Source organism: Salvia hispanica, unplaced genomic scaffold (assembly GCF_023119035.1).
Source record: "Salvia hispanica cultivar TCC Black 2014 unplaced genomic scaffold, UniMelb_Shisp_WGS_1.0 HiC_scaffold_1080, whole genome shotgun sequence".
NCBI classification, from domain to species: domain Eukaryota; kingdom Viridiplantae; phylum Streptophyta; class Magnoliopsida; order Lamiales; family Lamiaceae; genus Salvia; species Salvia hispanica.
The window spans coordinates 33,148-52,128 of record NW_025951339.1 but is presented as its reverse complement, the minus strand read 5'-3'; positions in this window follow the sequence as shown (position 1 = coordinate 52,128).

The following is an 18,981-nucleotide window of genomic DNA, read 5'->3' as shown; positions in this document are numbered from 1 at the left end:
ACTTAGATAGAATTAATCCATCCTCATCCTAAAATTAATGTCTAGGTGTATATCATAAAAGATTAGCTAAGTCTTAATTTAAAATGCCCACTTGGATATATAAATCCGCATTTATCCAATTAAGACTAAATCCATTTAAAACACACCAATTAAATTCGAGAATTAAAATTCTCATAGCTTTCAAATAAAATCACATGACAAGAAGAATCTTATTACATCTTTAATTCAAAATGATGTTTTCTAGATGAAATAAAATTCACCTTCATCAAAATTAAAGACAAAATTCAACTTAATAAATAATTAAGGATTTTAATAGCAAAATTAATGCTCTATGAATTTTCATACCTTTAAATCACATTTGATGTTATCTAGATGAAACAAATTCACCTTCATCAAAATTAAAGATAAAATTCAAATTAAACTAGGAATTGAATTCCAATTAAAATCCAATTAATCATTTAACACTTTAATAATTTAGGATTTAAGTAGCATGTTAATGCCAAATGAATTTTTCACTTCTTTAATTAAACCGATGTTATCTAGATGAAATAAAATTCACCTACATCATATTAAAGACAAAATTCAAACTAGGAATAGGATTCCAAATAAAATCCATCCAATTATTATATATATGTAATTTTCGAAAATTTTAAGGCTTTAAACAATTGAAAAACTCATGTCTTTTACTTAGGTATATTTCTAGGAAATATTTCCATAACACACCAATTAAAATATAGACAATTTTCAATTAAACCTTAAAATTAAAACATGAAAGCATATTAAGAGAATATTCTTTAAAATTCCATCCAATTAAGGAAAAGCCAAAAATTAGATCAATCAAATATTGAATTTCCTTATGTTAATTACCATGATATTATCTAGATGGACACAATCCACCAAAATCAACTAATTAACAAATTAAATCAATTATTTGACTAATTATTCCAATTGGCAATATTTAAAGAAGACAAATTATTCTCTTTAAATTAGAATCTTGATTTAATTGCAAAATCATTCTAATTACCACAAGATATTTTAATTATTCTAGGTTTAGGATTTTAAACCATAATTATAAATAGCTTGCGTGTTAAGAAACGAAACGAAAATACGAAAAACAAAACGAGACGACGAGACGACGCAACCCAAACCCTAATTAGGGTTTGGGCCGCCACTGCCTCGCAGCAGCCGCCGCTGCCGCGTCTGGCCACCGCCGCCGCCTCTGGCCCGTCGGGAACTGCTCCGGCGTCGACCGCCAACTGGAACCACCGCACGCCACCGCCGCCGTTGCCTGGAAACGCCGAGTTTGGCCACCGCAAGCGTCGATCGGCCTCTGCAGCGACGAAGGAGGCCCACGTCGCCGGATCTTGGCAGACCCGACGCGCCTCCAGCGCCGCCTTTTGTATTTGATGAGTCTCGTTCTAAGCCTTGGTTACTGGTCAGTATAACGTGCTTTATTGGATAATATCTGCAAAATAGTTGCTAAAGTGTGCAGGTTGAGGTACCAAATCAGGAGGAAAGGATCGGAAGAAATTCGAGTGAAAAAGCAGCAAAAAATGTGCAACTGGCCAGTATGAGCAGAAAAAGTGCAAACTGGCAATTATGGGCAGAAAAGGTGCAAACTGGTCAGGATGGATGCTACGGAACTGGACACGAGAAAGAAGGACTTGCTTGGAACAATCAACTACTAAAGAGGGGCAAAATTGTCATTTCGCATGAAGAGGCAGCCCTAGAAATTAGGGCAAGCCACCCTATAAATAGGAGTTGAACATAAGGGGATCATCACTTTTTTTTGGACTTAACACTTTATCATCACATTTGACTTATCACTTTGAAATCACTTTTGAGAGAATAGCTCCATTAGCTCTAAGTTCCACTCTCTAAATCCAGCAGCCTGCCATGAAGATTCCGGCCACCAGCCGGCGGGGAGTCATCATGCCTGAATCATTCCAGCCGCCGTAGTCCAGTTCCAGTTTCAGAAGAAGCCATCAGCCATTTACATGCTTTCTTTTAATGCTTTCTTAGTTTAAGAACTTGTTTTACTTGCATTTGTCTCGGATTTCAGTAGTTAAATTTGTTTGAAGCATCTTTTGATTTGAACGTTTGAATGAAGTTAAGTTTTTATGGTTTTATTTGAGTTTTAGCTTTGTTATTGCTTTAAATCTCTCTAGTTAGCTAGATCTGATAGTTTTATGTTGATTTCTGTTGTTTAAGTGCTTGAATCTGCCTAGCTTAGTTAGATCTAGTCTTTCCTCAAGTGTTTACAAGTTTTAATCGGTTTAAGTTTCACAAAAATGCATGGAATTCGTTTTTGTTTGTTTCTGTCACTCTGTCCTATTGACCAGTATGCGTAAATCTCAGTTTTTCTTGCTTTCGTTCTTGATTTCAAGTTAAGTATTGCATTTACGAATTTTTGAGCTTGAGCATTCATCAATGGAGTTTGTTAGATCTAGTTAGTTTAGCTTGGTGAAGAAGAAAATGTCACAATCAAAGATATGTTGCTTTTGTTACTTTTTGCTTTTGTACTTGCACTTTTTCAGCTTTTCTGCAAACCCAGCAGCCAGTCTGCCAGCATGTCCTTTGATTCCCTTTACCTTTTGTCTAGCCATTTTTAGTAAGTTTTGTCTAGTAGCTTCTCATATGCACAACTAGGTGTCCAGCTTTCACAATCACGTACACATCCAGTAGCATTAAGCATTTAGTTACCTACTGGTCAGTATAGGTAGAGTCTCATTTTAATTTTACGCCTAGGTAGAACTCAACCCCAAAAGCGTGGTAGCTAACCAACCCTTCCAAAATGTCTTTGCAATTGCACTTCGCCTACATCCATCTCTGTGGGATCGACCCTTACTCCACTATACTAGCCAGTAGAAGTGGGTTGAGGTATTTTTGTTGACAAGAGGTTTTAGGCACAGACCCAACGACACAGCTAGGTCTAGGCACCCTCCTGGCCAGTTGACACGCACACACAAGAGTCGCCGCCCCTAATATAAAACCTCGTCCTCCAGCGCCGCCGCCTCGCCGATTCGTCGCCTCCAGCGCCGTCGTCGTCAGACAGCCGCTGCAGCAGCCGCCGGAGGCCCACGCCGTCGGATCGAGATCGATCCGACGCGCCTCCGACAGCTCCGCCGCCTGCTCGCCGTCTGCCGCCTCTCCCACTGGACTGGAGCTCCCTCTGGTCGACGACCATCGCCGGCCGCCGCCCCGAGCTCCGCCTCCGTCGCGATCCCCGGTCGGCGTGAAGCTAGGGTTTTTCGAAACCCTAGTTTAATTTTTTTTTTTTTTTTTGTTTTTCGATTTTTAATTAACTCGATTCATCGCGGTCGCTACGCTTGACCGCGATCTTAAATCTTAATTAATCGTTTCTTAATTGTAACAATCTTTTATGTTCAAACACATATGCACATTTAAACATCTAGCATTTAGCAATTTAAATAGATCTAGCATATTAAGAACATAAAACTATAGATCTATGAATACTTGCTTAGATCTAGAATATTCTTGTGAAAAACTCAAATAAAATTCGAGATTCATAATATTCTTTCATCGATCCAAGTATTCAATCATGGACCACTTTATTTCTTGATTCAAAAACATATATTCACTTAAACACATACATATATGTAATCAACAAACATATAATCTAGTATATATTACTTAGAATATATAGATCTAATGATGTTCATCATAGATCTAGAATATTTTTGTGAAAAACTTGAATAAAATTCAAGATTCATAATATTCTTTCATCGATCTAGAACATCATATCATAGATCCAAAATTAAAATCAAGAAAAACATAGATCCAACACATATTGCATTATTTTCGAAAATCCCAAGTTTTAACACTATAATTTTCGAAAAATTCAATTAATCAAATACATAATCAGAGCCTAAAAATTGGCTCTGATACCAGTTGTTGGGACTACCGCAGCGGAAGACACGGAAACCAAATAGGTCCTTGACCGGATCTATTTAGGTGATTATGCATTCGACTCCAATTTCATGCAATTAACATAGATCTATAGATATAACATCAAATAAACACATAATCATGCAATTTGATGTAGATTCGATTGTTACCTCATTTTGATCCATCATAGGATCGAAGTTGCTAGCTGCACCACCCGGAGATCCTTGGTTTATCGACCGTGAATCTTCCAACCTATTCCCTAGTCCTTGATTACTCATCCGTGTGGGCGGATCTCGAACAATCAAAATAGTCTTGATGAGATCTAGGAAGAACACTACACCAATCTATCTATCTCGATTCAATTCTATGGATTAGAATGAACAAGACTAGAACAAACCAAAAACCCTAGATCTCCTTGTTCTATGGCTCGAAAATCGAGGCAAGAAGGAGAGAGAGAGGCCGAGTGATCGGCGGCTAGGGTTAGGGTTTAGGGTGTAACTTATGGTGTGCTAGGGTTTCCACATCTCATCACTATTTATAATGGACTTGTTGGGCTAGGTTGGGGATCCATGGAATGACTTAAGTGTTGGGCTCACCCATTAGATAAATTACTAATTAAATCAAATGACCCATGATTTAATATATTATCAATGGAATATTATTTTGTTCCACTAAAGAATAATATTGCACTCCCACTTAAATCACCAAATTACAAATAACTTGGGTCCATTTTATTTTATAATATTTCCCGCGTTTAAGATTATCTTGATCCATCAATTTAATTCTTTTGTCTGCTATGTGACTAGAATTAAATTAATTCTCCAAAGAGTTTTTCTAGTTTGAAACTTTATTTATTATTCGTGGAATAAATTCCAACTGCGCAGATTTCTGAATAATAAATTTCTCTTTCAAACACCTCATTGGGGATCACCCTTTTAGGGATTTAATCATACCACACTGGGCACGCGAATTTTATGAAATAATATTCCAATACCTTCATGTTATTCAATTACTACCACCCAAGATATCATGAACTTGAGTTACGTACAAAGGCATGTACGCTCGAAGCATCTTTTAGTATACAAACCCCAACAATGGCAGCATGTGATTGGATGTACGTTAGCACTTTAAAATTAGTTAGCATATTAGTACATCCCTATATATATATATATATATATATATACCACCATTCCTAGCCAATCATTTGTACATGTGGACGAATAATAAGCTGCCATGTGGCAATCATAAAAATTGCTCAAGGATAAATTTTCATGGATCTGCAATATCCAATACACTAGATCTAGCATTCATTTTTCCCGACTTGCAATATCGAATACGCTTATCGCAATCTATAGATTGCAGTCTAGCGTTTATACTATTGCGAGTCTAGCATATATAATATTGCAGTCTAGCGTGGTGTCACAAGTGTCATTTTAAGAGTGTTGTCGTTTTAACGCACCCTATATATATATATATATATATATATATATATATATAGGATGTGTTAAGATAACAACCCTCTTTATTGTAACATCATACCACCATTTTAGGCCATTGGATCTGAAAATCGTGTGCTTGTCATGCTGCCACGTGTAAAAACATGGAGGGGTAAAATAGGAAATTTCTAATTTTACGTTACCAGATTGCAGTGTTGTTCATTGAATATTGCAGTCTTACCACAACAATATTGCGGTTTACCATGACTGCAATATCTAATACGATAGACTGCAAACCCGTGTTTTTCACGAAACTTAATCCTAGGCGTCCATAAACGAGATCTAACGGACTATATTGGTGGTATGGTGTTATCCTATCTATGGTGGCACCCTAGTGCACCCCTATATATATATATATAGGTTTGTGTTAAAATGACAACACCTCTTAAGGTAACACCATACCACCAATCCTAGCCAATCATTTGTACATATGGACGAATAATCAGCTGTCATATGGCAATTATAAAAATTGCTCAAGGGTAAATTTTCGCGGACTGCAATATCCAATACGCTAGACTGCAATTTTTCCGCTTGCAATATCCAATACGCATGGACTGCAATCTATAGATTGCGAGTCTAGTGTATTGGATATTGCAGTCTAGCGTTTATAATATTGCAGTCTAGCGTGGTGTCACAAAGTGTCATTTTAAGAGTGTTGTCATTTTAACGCACCCCTATATATATATATATATATATATATATATATATAGGGGTGCATTAAGGTCCTTACATCCCTTTAGTCTTATACACAAAACAAATCACATCCATAGGATAGATGGATTGGATGGTGTTGATTTAAATAACCCGAGCTACATTATTCAGCCATTTTTGTACATTATCGGGGTAAAATCGGCATCACGCAATAATCTGTAGCAGTTTCAAAACTGCAATTCCTAAATTTCAGCGAGACTAATTTGAGCGACGATTTGACAACCCACTCTCTCACAATCAATTCACTCTCTCTCTTCTCTTTCAATTCTCTCTGCAAAGCAAACCCTAGCTGCCTCTTTGAAGGCGAATAACAACATTTCACTACCGATTGAAACCCGATTGAGACTGAAAAGGTGATGGTAAATCTGCCCAAATTGGACTGAATTCATCAAGCGATGGTCGTGTTTCATTTTTTGGCTCAACCACTCGTCGCCGTTATTCTCCCGAGACTGAAATCAGGTAAAACTTCATAATATAACTGATGGGAGTAAGAATTTCAGTTTCTGTTTACATTAAACTATATTATTTTTTAAATTTGTGGTGGTTTTGTTTAGAATGTGAATTTTACTTCCGAGCATATGGATTGCGATTAATTAATTTGTTCATTATAGGGGTTATGGTTGTTCAATCCAATGAAATTTCAACGAGATTTTGATTTTTGATTTAGATTCACTAATTAGCCGCAAGTAATGTGCAATTTTGTTTGTACAATGTAATTTAGGTGTATGTGAATCTGGAGCCCCATGTTCTTCATTGTTGATTAATCTGCTAATGATTGTTCATATGTTTCTGATTTCTTGTTCATTGTGTTTGATGATTGTGTATGCATGTTCATGGAATTGATTATGTTTTTGAATTGTGCTTCAATAAATCAATTATTTGCAGCAAATATGTATATATTACTTTCTATTGATGTGCTACATTATTCTGTGTTATAATATGTTACATTAATACACTTTTGAACTTGCATTATATGCTTCATAAGGTTACATTATCTACTTACATTAGGCAATGATACATTATTTAAGCAAATGTTTACATTATTTCATTGATGTGCTAAATTATTGTGTTATTCTATGATATGTTACATTAACACAGTTGGTTGAGTTACAATATCTATTGTCTATGGTTATTGTATATCTACTTACATTAGGCCTTTAAAGATTATTCCAACAAATGTGTAAATTATTTTCTACGGATATGCTACATTATTTTGTGTTATATAATTCTCTATTACATTAATACACTTTTTTAGTTACATTGCCTACTACATAAGGTTATATGCATACGTTAGGCAATTACACATTATTTAGGTAAATATTTACATTATTCAACGGATGTGCTACATTATTGGTTGTTATTGCTAGTAATGTATTTTTGTAGTTACTAATAATGTACCATTTTGACTAATCAATGTACTCCTTTCTGAATAGGTACAAATAGGGCCAGAGTCAATTTCGATGATGACTTCAAGGATGACATGACCATTGCATTAGTGCACCGCCTGCGGCAAGAAATGCATGAAGAGAAGATGGAGGAGATGGATGGCGATGATGTGCCAGATGTTAGTGGCGTTCACCATATCTGTTATTAATGTATATTACAAGGAGAATAATGTACATTTTCATATTTGAACAATGTAGATAATTTTGTAAACAATGGATACTTGTTCGTAACTGTAATGTAAATATAAAAGATAAATATATACATTACAAAATGCTTGAAAAAAAAAAGTGAAAATCGACATTTACTGGCTGGGTGGGTACTATACCCTAGCCCCAAGGATAAGTTAACCCTAAGGGAAAAAGAAGTATAGTATGTTACTGGGTTGATGGTAAACCCTAGCTCCATGGACTACGAAACCCTTAGGGGACGGATTTAACTTCTGGCCCACAACCAACAAATAAAAATCTATAATACTCAATGAGAGACATGTACATTAAACAACTATATTCGTACATCAGAATCATCATAATATCTAATAACATTATGTCAAACAAAAACTTTGTTGGTGAAATGAGGTTGGTACTATGCCCTAGCCCAAGGATAGCTTATCCATAGGGAATGGGATGAATACTCTAGGTTCATGGTTGAGTACTACATCCTAGACTCATGGACTACTAAACCCTTGGGAAAAAAGATTAACTATCGGCCTTTAGCAAACATATAAAACTCTACATTACTAGGAAGTAAAATATACATTAACCGACTTTATTCGTACATTACAAGCATTATGAATTCTACGACATGTAGTCAAACACGACCTTTGCTGGCTGGGTTGGTAGTATACCTTAGCCCAGGGGATAGCTTAACCCTAAGGAATTGGACCTAAGTTTCGGCCATTGGGGTTCTATACGGGAAGTCGTGGGTACTATATCCTAGCTCATAGGATAAGTTAACCCTAGGGGAATGAATCTAACTTCATGCCCTTAGTGAACGTTATATTAATGAGTCGGTACTACACCCTAGCCAAATGAACTACTAAACCCTTGGGGAAGGGATTTAACTTCCGGTCCTTATCAAACAAATAAAAATTAGATTACTAGCTAAGTGACATATACATTAAATCACTTTATTTGTACATTAATTACTGCAAATTTTTTAGTTGTCCATGACTCATGTTATTTACATTACACGTACCCAAAATGTACATTATATAAATATTATATACGATATATGTATAGTACGTACTTTGCCTAAATTTATCATACAACTCTAATTTATAAAGTATTTTTTATATTATATCCATCATAATATGATGTCTCCTTTATATAATAATTATGAAAATATAAATGGGTCCTTTTACCGTAATTGATATTTCCAACTAAAAATAATAATTAACAATAATTTGCAGTAGAATTTTGAATCTGCAATAGAATAAACCGTAAAAGTTGAAGAGATTAAAGATTTAATTAAGAAAAACCAATTATATAATATATTTACCAATCTTGGAGGAGAAAATTAAGGAAGTATATAACCGCCTAAAATTAGAGGTGTCGATTGTGCCCTTTTTTAATTTAAATATTCATTTAATTAATCCACATGGCACAAAAGCTGAGCGTTAGATTTTGAAATCCAAGGGAGTGGGAAGAGTTTTGTGTTTTCTAACTATTTAGTATTGGGATATGAATACATCCCTATATATATATATATATATATATAGGGGTGCGTTAGGGTCCTTACAACATCTTAGTGTAAAACACAGCACTAATCACAGCCCTTGGATCATTAGATTGGATGGTTGTGATTAGTTACATTATCATACTAAAAATCTACATTATTAGCCGAGGTACATTATTAGACTAGAAATGTACATTGTAAGACTAAAACTGTACATTATTAAACTAAAATGCTACATTATTATCCGAGCTACATTATTAGTCTAAAATTCTATATCATTAGATGACACGTGGCATTAATCTAACCGTTAGATCATAAGATCCAATGGACTGCAAGTGTTTTGAGTTTTACTTATACTTAGCGTTCTGACTTGAATACATCCCTATATATATATATATATATTATATATATATATATATATATGTATATATATATGGGCTTTGAATCAGTAAAGAATTGTACCTACTGGGCCTAGTTATGCGGGGAAACACTGGGCTAATCGAGTTTCGGGTCTTGGATTTTTCTTGGCCTTTTAGTAATGTTTGTAGTAGTAATATTTTTGGGGAATAATGATCCTAAATTAAATTACTCATGTTAAGTTCAATAAGGTACTATGTTTGTTACATATATTTAACTAAAACTAAATAATCGAGAACATCCTAAATGAATGACGGGTGTTGCTGCTTCGTTATTTTTCATAAAGAAAATACTAATAAGATGATATATAGTAGTACTATATTTTATTGTACCACGTATAAACTTGAAAAGTTATACTAATATTAATTTTTATTGTACAACGTACAAACTTGAAAAGTTATACTAGTATTAATTTTAAGCTAAGAGTTGTACGTGCATGCAATAAATTATTTTGCATGTGTTCCTTTAAAGTTTCACCAGTAACTTTATTCATGACAAATATCGAGACTATTCAATAAACAAAGTCAGTTTAAATCATTTTAAATTTTACCCATAAAGTTAAGTAAAACAATTTAATTTCATACTATTAAATAAATAAACAGGAAAAGAGAAGACACCAATAATAAATAGAAATCAACATCAAAACCATATAATACCTTTTTGTAAATGATTAAGGACTGTAGCATAATTGACCATTAAAGTGGAAAAAGGTAAAGATGGAAATGTTTGTTTGAAGAGGAAACTTATGGTATATTCCTATGTTTCCACAATTAGTTAGTATCTCAAAAAAAAATATTGGGCATAGTCTAGGTTTCACAAGTACATATCCTTCTAAATCCCTTTTTTAATTAGAACTATAATAAATTCCAAACGTTATAAAACATTACAAATACTACCCAAAATTAGGCAATGACGATGATATGTCAACATCTCTAGGTAGATGGGAAGAAAAAAGGAAAAGAAAAAAGAGAGAAAAAAAGACTATAATGCAACAAACAAACTCATGGTCCCAACCATTTCTTTTCTATAGCCACACAAGAACTGGTAAATAAACAAGGTGAAAATATCACGGTAAATAATTTTTTGGATGGATTGCACTAAAAAAAGGTTAAATAATTTGGATCCAAACTCATGAATGTTGGATTATAACTTCACCCACTTTACCTAATTTTACTAATTTACTCGTAGCCAAAAACATTGTTCGAATTCGAATTCGAATTCATAAATGTTCAACTATAAATTCACTGACTTTACCAATGAATACAATATTGGAACGAAAACATTTTCCCCTATATACACTTTGTTAATTGGAGAAAAGGTTGAGTAAGACACATTTATGTAGTTGTGGGAGTGATGTGAGAGTAGTATAAGAAGATAGATTTTTTAAGACAATAGTTGTGGGTACATTGGTTTGGGACCATTTGAAGTAATGCCAAAAAAGAAGTGGTGTTTCATATATGAATAGGTCATACTAGTACTGATAAATGAAGCCCCACCACTCTCTCTCTTAATTTTATTTTGAGAGAGGGAAAACATGACTGCAAATGTAATGTCATAAATCATAATGCGACATTGGCCTTTGATAATGAAGGGGAGGCAGAAATGATTGGTGAATCTAGCAGGGAAAGATGGTAGATATTAAATGAACTAAATTGGTTGATAATCAATTTATTTTTTAACTTATAGGGGGAAAATTAGGTATATGAGGATGCAAATAGTTTGTTGGTTTTGTTTTATACTTTAATGAAAGTAATAATTATTGGAAACTCCAGATTTGGAGTCCTTAATTATTTATCTGAGTAACCGAGTTAGTCAATGATTTGGCTATATATAATTATTGTAAATGGAAGCAGAAAACAAAAATTAAAGGTTTGTCAAGTGGTTAAATTAAATATGTATTGATGTAGAGTCAACATCTAGATGAAGAAAGTGGACCAATTGATAGTAATAATGTAGTAAAATGGGAGACATTCATGTGAATGTCACTGCCTTACAACTACCAATAATTTATTTCAGCATTTACCCAATTAGTTACATTCAAACTGAATTAATTTTACTTTCACTACCGGCAATTAATTAGCTGGCACCTTTAATTAGTTTTAGATTATGGTAACACATTCAAAGAGTTATTAATTTGTTGCTAATTCATCCCAGCGAATTATCGGCAGCGTACTCTGTTAGTAAAAGTTAATCACATAATATTGGATTAATTTTTAATTTAGCATTGGAGGTGCTGACATACGACAATATATCCATCAGTAATACTTTTACTTTCTCTACCGGCATTCGCTAGTAATTTTATGTTTTAGATTTGGTATCCTTATTTGTTTCTTTACCCAATTATGTCTACTTGTTTTTTTATAAAACAATAGATAAACCAAATCAAATATTTTCATGTGAATGATAAATGAATAATGTATTTTTCAAAAACACCAAGATCATTAATTATAAAACCTTTAGCAAAGAAGTTCAAGGGCGTTTCTTTTATGAAGTACAATAAGGTTTTATTGAAAATTTGGGTACAAAAATAAAAACTGAACTGTATATAAATTGAACTAGAGATACAGGAACTGAAAATATCGTAATTTAAAGCTAAGTTCTAAGAGTCCTCTTTCCGCAAAAAGATCTACACCCAAGTAGTGTGCCCTAGGATCATACTTGTCATTACAAAGATTAAACGATTTCATCTCGTTTGTAGCAACACTACTGACATCACAAGCTCCGACAAACTGGATGAGGCGAGTGCAGAACTTCATCGATGAAGGTTGCAGAGTGAGAGAGCGTGCGCTTTCGTACGCTAATTTATGCGGTGAATTGGCGTGTGGAATGCATGTGACTACCATATTTATAGGCATTGAGGATCTTGCCAGTACATATTCAAATATGCCATAATCGGTGTAATTACAAGCGCTACATGTGTCCATGTTCTACATCAATCATGTTTAATTTGGAAGATTCGACACAAAGTGATTTTCCAATATTACCAACCCAATTGAGAAACCGAAAGAAATGGATTTTGACGTCTAGTGTTAAAAATCTCTAAATCTTATCTCATATCAACTTGGTGATGATCCTATCTCATCTATATAATAGTGGAAAACCCTCTTTCTTATGATGGCTTTTAAGGGGGTGAACGGTCCATTGCTAATACTCCCTCCGTCTCCGAATAGGAGTCACACTTTGACCAGACACGGGTTTTAAGAAATGTAAAGAAAAGTTGGTTTAAAAAGTTAGTGGAATGTGAGACCCATTATTTTAATATTGGTTTTATAATAAAATGTGAGTGAGTTGAGTTAGTGGAATGTGGGACCTACTTACTATTTATGGTAAAAATAATTGAGGACGGACCGAAATGGAAAAGTGTGACTCTTAATGGGGGACGGAGGGGGTATTTTGGATCATGGATTAAAAATTAATGTGCAAAACTTTAATTTCCTCCTAACCATATTGGTGAGAAACTGGGGAATCATAGAGACCGGGATGGAGGTTGGAAGTTGGAACCCCTTGAGCCAAAACTATTGATTCAGGTATGTTGTGTTTTGATTGGGGTCGGTTGCAGTTTTGCTTTTCCTAAGATTTTATTTTAAGGTGCTTTGAATACGTTGTTGTGTATGTTGTGTTTTGATTGGGGTGAGTTGCAGTTTTGCATTTCAAGGGGTTTTAGTTTAGGGTCCTTTGAATGCGTTATTGTGTTTTGCGCGCGGGTTGCTTATATTCAAATGAGTATAAGTTGTTAATTTTAGTATAGGTGGTAAAATTATTTGCATTTTATTTGTGTTGTCACGGGTTTAATTCATAATTTTCAAAGAACGCCCAAACTATGAGTGACATTTTATAAGGGTGATATCATAATTTTATAACCATTTCCTTATTTCTATTGTTATCTTAAAAAAAAATTCACAGGCCCATTTTTGCGTTGTCTTGCCACTTTATTTATACGTATATGATACGAGACATATTTTTAAGCTAGTAAAATGTTTTGTATGTATGTATATATATATAGGGGAGCACTAGGGTGCCCCCTTATTTAGAGTCATAACGTACATCCAATCTGGTGCTGCCATGTGGCACAAAACATGCAATATTTTAAACACAAAAATGCAATCTAGTTGTATATGCATTTTCGCAGATTGCATTTTAGTTGTATGTAAATTGCATTTTATAGTGTTGAGTTTTGCATTTTCACATAAATTGCATTTTTTATTGTTAAGTTTTGCATTTTCACATATAAAAATGCAATTCGTCTATATATAAAATGCAAATTAAACAGTCAATATCAAAAATGCAAAACTCAATGATAAAAAATGCAATATGCATATAACAAAAATGCAATCCGCCGAAATTCATTTATAGCTTCTACAAATGCGTATTGCATTTTTCTGTATACAATATTGCATTTTTCGTGCCATGTGGCAGCACGTGGTTGGATGTACGTTGTAACTTTAAAATTAGTTGTTATACTAGTACACCCCTATATATATATATATATATATATATATATATATATAGAGGAGTGATCAATGTTTCACTAATTTTAAGTGTATAACTAGAGAACAAATCTCAGCCACATATCTTAATACTTAAAATTAATCTTATGGCTTAACTATTTTTACATATTTTAATTAAAAAGTAATTAACAAGGGCATTTTTGGAAACTATATTCTATGGAAGATTCACGCTAATTCCAGATCTTGCTGCAACAAAATCATCCAGATTTTCGGCGACGCCGTCCTTCGCTCCGCCACCGATCCTTGCAAACGTTCCACCAGGTTGCACACACTTGCTGCGCGCTGCACAGCTTCTCCTCCACCCCCAACCTCTTGAGAATGTTGTCGGTCACATCTGCAGGCAGCTCGATCCACGGCGGCGAGGATGAATCGGCCGTCGCCGGAATTTCACATTTAGTGCTCATACTTCGACCTGCAAGTAACCGCACAGCTCGATTCTCAAATTATCGATGGAAATGAGGGAAAAACTTGCTCGATTTCACAGTAAAAGTAAAATTAGGGCTCAAAATTAGGATTACACTGCAAATAACCGCGATTTTCAGATTATCGGTGGAAATGAGGGGAAAACTTGCTCGATTTCGCAGTGAGTAAAATTAGGGCTCATGTTCAACAATCACATCTCGCAAAATATTCATCTCAAGAGTTAATTTCCTCATCTTAATTGTTGATTTCATGAACTGCTATATCAATTTTCTCGAAGCATAGATCACATACACTTCACTCTAACACCTTCCCGGAATACTTCACTCTAACCATGTTTTACTTCACCTGAAATGGAAAACAAAGCACTACAAGCATAGATCACGAGACACTTCACTCTAACACTGTTTTACTACAAGCATAGATCACAGAGAGCACAATAAGCATAGATCACAAACACTTCACTCTAATAATGTAATAATTCACTAAATGAAAAACAGAGCATGTAGTTGTTACTCACGATCAGAGTCTATGGTTGTTGTTTTTCTTTTTTTCTGTCGATCAAAACCTACACAAAACATAGAAGTAGTTAACTGTAGTAATTAACTGTAAGCTAACATCTGTTCTGTTCAATTTGGATTCCATAATAAACTATTGCATATCTCATTTATTAAACACTCGGCGTTAGAATTTGCAGAATTCTCAAAACTAAATCTAAATAAGAATGAGAAATCTAAATCAGTAACTAGTAGAACAACTTACATTTTGAAAAATCTTTCTCATTTGGATTCATTGTTCGACTATGGATGAAGGCGACGGCGATTGCAGCGACGATGGATGGAAGCGATGGCGACGGTGGATGGAAGCGACGGCGACGATGGATGGAGGCGACGGGAAGAGCAGTGATGGTGGGAGATGAATTCTGCAATTTAGTGAAATGTCTATTATACCCCCACCTTGTATAGTGAAGTAAATCTGTGATAGAGTGAATTGATTTCTCCTTCAAATTCGAAAATCTCATGTGTTAAAACTAGCCCTTAATTTTCTTGATCTTGTGGCTGTGATTTGTTCTCTAGTTATATACTTAAGGGGCACTTTTCCCATATCACTACTCAATATATATATATATATATATATATATATATAGGGGTGCGTTAGGCTCCTTTGCAGCCTAAGTGTCCTATTTCCTTCTTAATCTCAGCCCTTGGATCCTTGAATTGGATGGTTGTGATCAATGCATTATTAGTCTATAATGTTGCATTATTAGCCGTTGTGCATTATTAGAATGCAAATGTGCATTATTAGTCTATAATGTTGCATTATTAGCCGCTGTGCATTATTAGAATGAAAATGTGCATTATTAAATGCCACGTGGCATTAATCTAACCGTTAGATGACAAAATCGTGGGGCTAGGATTAAGAAGGAAAAAGGACAAAAGATATGAAAAGGATTTGAATACATCCCTATATATATATATATATATATATATATATATATATATATGCGCGCGCGTGTTAGGGTTTGGTAAAGAATTGGCAGAGCTATCTATATATATTGTTCTGAGATGAAAATGAATGCAAATCACAGTATGCAGGTAAACTGCAGTACGTATGTATAAAAATTGTCTCATATACGAGTTAGAAAAAGACAATAATATTAATTCTAAATTTCAACATCAAGATCCTCTCAAGATCTGAGGAAAATGATATTTCACCACCATTCTAGCTATAATTCAATGAACTGGTAGGGCTCCATGCCACCGGTAACTACAAAGAGATAATTAGAGGATGAGTAATAGAAATTAAAAATATTTATCGACTCTCGTTAATAGACCCAAACTCCCGACCTCATTAATCCCGACACTTTCACGCTAGTTTAAATTAAGTAATTTAAATTGTTAGGAACTCATGACTTCGCCACTGCACACAACCCTAGTCGATAAAATTAATTCAATGGTACTACTTTATCATACATATAGTAATGTAAATATTAATAGTTTTTTCATATCATAGCTGTACCATCTTAATAATTTATGTATCAGACATGCGTGCATAATAATTATAGCTAAATCAATAATTTTGCAAGTTACTAGGAAAAAAGGATTTTGATTTAATTATAAATAAATCATGATTATAGGGTTGATGGAAACATCTGATAAAGAAACGTGTTGGGTGGTCCTAAAATATCAGTTTGCAGACAATTATACTGATGTATCATTGAGCATCAAGCTTTTAAAGATAGTTCAATGGCATGTTGTTTTCTGTTCATATATATAAATTGACATGTGTTGCAAAAAATAAATATTATACATGAATTTATATTATATTACATTTTTGGAATATATTGATCCCTTATAACTAAATAGTTTGTTGGATATTAGTGAGTGGGCTCCTATTTTATTTCATCCACTTGTATACTCTTCTTCTTATTTACTATGGTATCAATTAATAACCCACCCCACCGGAATATCTACTTCCCATTTAATTTGCATATAAATATTAGTATATGATAATATAACTAATCTCAGCCATTCCGCGGTATCTGTATTATTCATAAATTTTGTTATATAATTATGGATTATTAATTATATATACGTAGTTTAGTATTAGTACAGTAGTATATATATTGTTGAGTTAATGCAATTCTGCATTTTTAGTTTAATAAATTCAGCAGTAATACAATCTACGGTATTTTGTATAACAATACAAATTACTCATTTTTATACACATACTAAAAATCGTCATGATGTCAACATAGTACTCCTATGAATTATCTTATCGAGAATATTATTATTATTATTATTGTTATTATTATTATTATTATTATATTTACTGAATCATTTCCTGAATTGAAACGAGCAATTAAAAATCATACCTCTAATTTTCAAATTAATGTAAATCAATTTTTAATCTAAAAATAGGATTCACTGATGAATGCATAATTAGGTTAAATTAATAAAAAAACATCACTGGTAAATTTGTACTTTGTCTTGACCAAATGATCGCCTTGAGATCATCAGTTAAGTATATTTATTCACAATAAATGCAAAAAATTCCGCGAATCAAGGAGGCATGTTCTAAATTTTGAACTATTTAACTTTTAAGTCATCAACTCTTACTTAACTTGAACAGTGTGTGTGTGTGTGTGTTATATACCTATATATATACTCCATAACCTGTAAGCTGCTAATTAATTAATTCATGTCTGAATTTTGCATTATATGAAATTCTAATGCAATAAAAGAAATGGGGCCTAATTTAGGTGGAGATTATAAATACTCTGGTTAGCAACATTAATTAAAAGGAAAGGACAGAACAATTGCATATGTTGGATGTTTGTCACGTCTGGTGTACTAACCGATGAGACTAACTATATACTATACTTACTATTTCATCCAAGCCATACAAACGGTGCACTCCTATCTATTCAATCTGGCTTACGTGGCTACAGTTTATGCGACTTGTTTCCTTCTCCGACCGACACCATAATATCAACTCTAAATGCATTAGAAATGCCATAACAAGGTTAACCGCCTATTCAAAATCAGAACCGTCCGCCATGTCATAAATCGTAACTATGATCCAGCACATGCACTCAGTGACGAAGCCAGAATTTTGTCGTTGGGAGTCCCAATTCACTTTTAAAAAAGTTACAAGTTTTGGAGTATTTTTTGGCATCAATATCATTGAAAATAGTAGTATATGGTATTATGAGTAGTAAAGAAATGCAGTGATAGAAAAGAGAAACAAGAGACAAATCATAAAAATAACTAACGAGTGATGGAAATTAGAAACACATATCATCGTTGTCGTTAAAATTGCACGTTTGAAAGTTTTTCTTCAAAGTATGAGTAAAACGTGTGTGAAACAAAAAACAGAAAGCTAGTAGTAAATAAGAAAATAAAATTGAGAATAAAATAGAAAACAAGAGAAAAGATCATATATGTAAAATTTAATTGGAAGTAAATAGAAAAATAAAAGAGAAGTTCGTGCATTTAAGTAAAATTGAAGTAGAATTTAAATAGAAAAAATAAGAGAAAAAATAATATCACATGGAAGTAAATTAGAAAAAAACTATAAGTAAATGAGAAAATAAGAAAAAAAAAATTCAGAAATGTATATGAAAAGCATGTAAAACGAAAAAAAAACGAGTATTAAAGATAATTGAGAGTAAATTAAAAAATAAGACCAAAAATCATGTAGTATATAATAAGTAAAATACTAATAGATGTAAATAGAAAAATAAAAGTGGAAATTGTTAAATTAAATAAAATTAAAGTATGAGTAAAATAGAAAATAAGAGAACTTCATGTGCAAGTGAATTTGAAACCAAAAATGTAGGTAAATAAGAAAAAAAGGGCATATAGATAAAATAATAGCACAAGAGAAACAATAGTAGT